This window comes from Lissotriton helveticus, chromosome 4_1, assembly GCF_964261635.1.
Source record: "Lissotriton helveticus chromosome 4_1, aLisHel1.1, whole genome shotgun sequence".
Taxonomy (NCBI): Eukaryota; Metazoa; Chordata; class Amphibia; order Caudata; family Salamandridae; genus Lissotriton; species Lissotriton helveticus.
In genome coordinates this window covers 184,452,261-184,458,260 of record NC_136063.1, presented here as the reverse complement: position 1 = coordinate 184,458,260, position 6,000 = coordinate 184,452,261, and the positions used below count along the sequence as shown (strand labels likewise).

General features: G+C 57.5%; 1 protein-coding gene across 1 annotated transcript in view; it reads left to right on the top strand.

Annotated features, from left to right (window-relative positions):
• The first annotated feature begins 650 nt into the window (after window positions 1-650).
• The window catches only part of ADGRB1 (adhesion G protein-coupled receptor B1), a 447,807-nt gene continuing 442,457 nt past the window's right edge, over window positions 651-6,000 (top strand). Inside the window, exon 1 of the mRNA XM_078686666.1 lies at window positions 651-753. The gene's annotated coding sequence lies outside the window, so the exon portion shown is untranslated. The remainder of the gene's footprint in view (window positions 754-6,000) is intronic.

The window sequence follows — 6,000 nt, the reverse complement described above, 5'->3', positions numbered from 1 at the left end:
GCTGGCGCCCCAGCAGGCGCTACAGGTTCTCCTGAGTCCACCGGCACCTGCACCGCTTCCCACACACTTCTCCTCCCAGGTCCTGCGCAGGAACAGAAGTTGAGGCTGGCAGGGCGGCTGCAGGCAGACTCCTCCCAGGCTCCGGGTCCGCGTCTCCTCTGCAGCCCCCCACCCTCCTCCCTCCCCCCTAGCGGCGGCGGCGGGGCAGCGGCACTGCAGTCAGGTGCCTCCCGAGCCGAGTGACAGAGCCTGGCTGCCGTCCCCCTCACTCTGTGTGTGTGTCTGGGGCTGCCTGCGCGCATTTTATCCCACTCCCGGCTCCCCCACCCCTCTCTCTCTCCGATGTGTGATCTGGGGAGCTTATAAAAGCCTGATGTAGTTCTGAGCACAGCCCCTGGCTACACGGAGCGGATCCGCCGAAGACGCCGAAGGAGCGCGGAGTATAGCGCCGAGGAGCCCGGGCGGGAGCTGCGGACGCGCGGGGAGCGCCTGGAAGCCCAGCCTGCCGCGCTCGGACGGATTTCCACCCAGAGCCACATTTTGCCGCTTCTGCCACCGAAGGAGCCTTCCCCTGTCCCTGTTTACTTTGGCTTGGAGCTACCGGCGGGGAGGCATGAGGAGGGCGCGCCGGGGCTAGCGGACTGGACTCGGGGTGGCCAACATTTTGGAAGGATCCGCCTGTGGATGTTGTGTGGTTTTTCTTCGTTTTGGGAATTTCGCGCAGGGAAGGAGGGCGTCTGGAAACTCCAGGAGGTAAGGGCACTTTTGTGCTTTCCGCTCTGGCTCTTGGGAGCGTTTTTGCGCCTGGTTTCCGTGCCAACTGTGGGTGCGCGCTCCGATGGGTGCCAGCTTCAGAGTCAGGGGGATCTGTGGCCGGTCCAGGGAAGCCACCCGCTCTCTGGGGGATCTGGCTGTCGCTGTGCGCTGCGGGAGGTTGGGGGGAGGAGGCAGTGCAGCCTGGTGGTCTTGTTTTTTGAACTTCGACCGGGGGAGGGGGGGGGGGGGGTAGGGGCACCTGTCAAGTGGCACCTGCCGGTGTGTGCAGCGATCCCGGGTACACCTGCTATTCATACAGTCTACGGGGAGGCAGACATCTGGAGGCAGCCACTGAGCCCGGGGCTCAGACCCCCCTCCACCCACCACACGGGCAGCGCTGCTGTCAGATCCGAGCTACCCGGGGGCTGGGACCCCTCGACGGGATGTGAGGGGCCACACGTGCTCGAGGCATGCTTCGGCCAAGCCTGTGCATGCTGAGGTAAATGCATGTATCAGGCAAAACAGGGACAGGACTGGCCTCGGTGTATATTTTGTGTGTGTGCGCGTGAGTGTGTGAATGTGTGTGCCCGTGTGCGTGCGTCTGAGTGTGCCTGTGTACGTCTGTGTGTGCCTGCGTGTGTGGGCACGTGCGTGTGAGCACGGTGCACGTGCATATGTGTGCTTGGGTGAGCATGTGTGTGTGCATATTTAGTATGTACGTGTCTTCCTCTCACTTTTTAAAATACGTTTTTAGTCGGTGTCCCATGAATCTGCGCGTGCTCACTGCCTGCAATAAATACCCGCTCTCAATCGTCATTTCCTTTGCGCCACTCTCTCTCTTTCTCTTAACTCTCTTTCTCCCCATGCATGTCTCCCATGCCTCTTTCCCCCACACCATCGTCCATCTCACACTGACCCCTTCTCATGCCTCCCTCCCACCTCCCTCCAGTGTCTTCAGCCTCCGACTGAGGCTCGCCGTGTGAGGCTCGCCGTGTGATGTGAGGCTAATAGGACCATATTTGAGGGGCTGTGCTCATATATATTACACCTCAATGTTATGCCTCACACACGACCCCTCCGTCCCCCTCTCCCCACCCAGCTCTCACCCTCTCCCTCCAGTGCACCTCACCCAGCTGGTCTTGGACCCCCACCCCCTGTCAGGAGCGGTGCCCCCTCGCCCGCAGTCCAGGCGTTCTGGCGCTTTCTGTGAAGGGGCAGGCTGGCACCTGGCACTCTGAGAACAGGAGCGGCAACAGAGCTGGTTCGTGCCCGTGGGCACCGGGTCGGTCTCAGCCTCTGGGTGGGCACATGCATGGGAGCGTTTTGTAGCACTCTGTTCTTTCCACCAAGTTTATCTAGCGCCCAGCGGCTGGTCGATCCCTAATGTGCGCTACATGCACCCAACGTCGCAGAAACCCTAAAGGGGAAAGAAAACCTTAATTTTAAGCGGGGTAAACAGGGGTGAGGGTGCCCTGCTTCGATGTTTCACCCTAGGCTAGTCTGTCGTACCTACGGCACGAATTACACTTAAACACTCGACCCTTGTTTTCAGCGAAAGGATTTCTGACTCGCGCACCTATTACGTGATTTACGGTCAATTCATTAACTCAAGAGGTTCCTGGACCCCTCGACTCCGGCCAGACCCTCCAAGGTGCAAACCATTCATGTGTGCATGCGAGGGGGGGAGGGGGGGGGCGTGGGTGCTCCCCTCCTTCATGACAGGGCGTTCCATCCACGGGGGGGAGGGAGGGGCTGGTCTGGGCATAGACAGGAAGTCCACCCTCCCCTTCCTCAGCTGGTTAATGTCGAGCCACTGTCCATTCTGTGCCACCATCAGATCAACACTTTATGTATCTCCTTCACGTACCAGCCATTTCCTGTCTGCCCCATCTGCAATCCTTGCCCGCTCCATGCCCGTTCTCTGCCACCTATCTACCCACGCCAGCTGCATGCCACCTATCTGCCCACATCTGCTTCACGCCACCTGTCATGCATGCCACTCAATGGCAGCATGCCATCCGTTTATGTGCCCATTCAATGGCACGCGCCAACTGTCCGTGCTCGTTTAATATCTCCACTCTTCAGTGCCCCGTTTATTGCCCCCCACACCCCGTGTTAATGCCACTGATGTGACCATCCTCAGTGGCGCCCACTTAAATCTGCCCTACTCATTGGGGCACTTTAGTGCCCCCTTCACAAAGCCATTGTCCGTTGTCTTCAACGTCAATGCCACACATATGCCCACCTCCACCTTCACTACCACACATCAACCCATTCTCCATATCCAGTGCCACACATCTGGCCATCTCTGCCTTCAGTGCCACACATATGCCCACCTCCACCTTTACCACCACACATCAACCCATTCTCCATATCCAGTGCCACACATCTGGCCATCTCTGCCTTCAGTGCCACACATATGCCCACCTCCACCTTTACCACCACACATCAACCCATTCTCCATATCCAGTGCCACACATCTGGCCATCTCTGCCTTCAGTGCCACACATATGCCCACCTCCACCTTTACTACCACACATCAACCCATTCTCCATATCCAGTGCCACACATCTGGCCATCTCTGCCTTCAGTGCCACACATATGCCCACCTCCACCTTTACCACCACACATCAACCCATTCTCCATATCCAGTGCCACACATCTGGCCATCTCTGCCTTCAGTGCCACACATATGCCCACCTCCACCTTTACCACCACGCATCAACCCATTCTCCATATCCAGTGCCACACATCTGGCCATCTCTGCCTTCAGTGCCACACATATGCCCACCTCCACCTTTACCACCACACATCAACCCATTCTCCATATCCAGTGCCACACATCTGGCCATCTCTGCCTTCAGTGCCACACATATGCCCACCTCCACACATCAACCCATTCTCCATATCCAGTGCCACACATCTGGCCATCTCTGCCTTCAGTGCCACACATCTGCCCACCTCCATATCCAGGGCCACATCTATCCGTTGTCAGTTCCAGGGCCACCCTCCATCCCTCCACCTCCAGTGCCACAGTGCCACATATCCATGCTCCCTCTATATTCAGTGCAACGCACCCACCCAGCCTCCATTTTCAGTGCCACGCACCCATACTTCATATCCGGTGCCACACAATCACCCACCCCTGCCGTTAGTGCCAGGCATCTATCCATCCTCCACATATTGATGCTTCTTCTATATCCAGTGCCAGGCAGCAACCCAGGCTCCGCCTTCAGTGCCACCAATCAAACCCTTCTTCATATTCAGTGCCACCAGCCTCGCTTTCATGGCCACGCATTTTCCTCTTCACTTTCAGTGCCACACATGACACATCTCCCTTTTCCACCTACAATACCACGCCTACCCACCCTTCATTTTCAATATATCACATACTTCCCTTCCACCCTCAGTGCCAGACATCTCTCCCTCCACTTCAATGCCACACATCAATCCAGTCTGATCATTCCGTGCCACTCATTCACCCACTCTCCACCTTCAGTGTCACTCACCTTCCCATGATTCGCCACCTCACACACACATACCCAGCCTTCGGTGCCACACATACCCCTTCCACCTTCAGTGTCACCCACCTACCCATCCTTCACTATACCCAGCCTTCAGTTCCACACATACCCCTTCCACCTTCAGTGTCACCCACCTACCCATCCGTCACTATACCCAGCCTTCTGTGTCACACCTCTCCCCTCCCCACGGATTAGCGTGCCATCCGCTGTGCCATCCACCCATTCCCCGGCTTCAGTGCCACACACTACTGCTGCCATATATTCAGCGTCACGGGTCTCCCCTCCCTGCACATTCAATACCACACTCCGAGCACCCCACTTTATTGAATCCCACACCTCGACACTTCCCCCTCATTCAGTGCCACCCATGTACCACCCCGTCTGGGGCACTGCCGCTCAAATACCCGAACTCTCCGTATCATGCCACTCGTCGACCACTCTTCCACATTAAACGTCACAGACCCGCCCCTTCAGCCCATTTCGTTTCATGCCGTACCCCTGCGTAGCCTCAGTCCCCCCGTGCCATTCAGACTCACACGTGAACTTCCTCACCATTACATGCCCCCGTCCACCCCTCATTCCAATTCAGTGCCACCCATGATGTACCCCTTCCAATCCAATCTCACCCTTATACACCTCCTTCCATTCTATGCTAACCATCTACACCCCTCCATTTTCGCTGCCACATCTGCAACCACCCTCCCTAATGCCACCACGTACGAACCCCCTTGTGTGCCACCCATCCCACCTTCCCAATCAGCGCCACCCAATTTGCCCTCTCTGTCAAACAATCCAGTATATATGTGGCACTAAGGGTGCCCTTCTTATTCAGGGGCACACACTCTGCCCTCTGTTCGGTGCCACCCGTCTGCCCCTCATATGCCACGACACCCCAGACTGGCATCCGGCTTTTTTGCAGTCCAGACTTCCTTTCGTGGAGAGTGTGCCACACGATTTCATTTCCTCATTTCTGGGCGCTCCATCCCCTCTCCCTGGGCACTGCCCTCTCGTGTGCCAGCTGCATTCGGAGTGACCCGTGGTCCAGTCAGAGGCACCCGCTGTACCCTCTTCGGCGTAGCGTACCCTCTTCATTCATTGTGAATGACCCTTCCCTTCCAGGCCCCCAAGCCCCTTTCCAATTCTCATCTACCCCTCTCCGCAGGGCACCCCGCCTTGCCACAGTCTGCCCATCTGGGCACGTCTGTTCTCTCAGACCACAGGCGCCCTCTTCATCGTGTGCCCCCCCCCCCACCCCTGCAGTCAAACACTTTACCACCCCCAAGTATTCTCAATTCAGACGCACCTCATACACCCCCACACCATATGTGCCCCTGAGATGCCATATGTGCCCCCCGTGATGCCAGCTCCTTTCCACTTCACCCAGTCCCTTGTTTGCAACCCGGCTGCACAGGGCACGCCCCCCCCCCCCCAGCTGTTACCTTTTCACCTGCACCCCTTGTGTTAACGAATCCTCTACACCTCGCCCTACGCCAGTCCATCTGCACCCCGTTATCACCAATGCAACTGAGCCCCGTGTTTACCACCCCACCTGAACCCCGTTTTCTTTCAGTCCGCCTGCCCTGATACTTGAGCTGGTGCACGTGCACCCGTCACCTTTTCATCAATGTACCTGCATCACACCTGCCGCTCAACTACCAACCCCCCAAAAGTACCAATCCACCCGCCAGCTTTAACCAGCCCAGTGCACCCCACGGGTTAT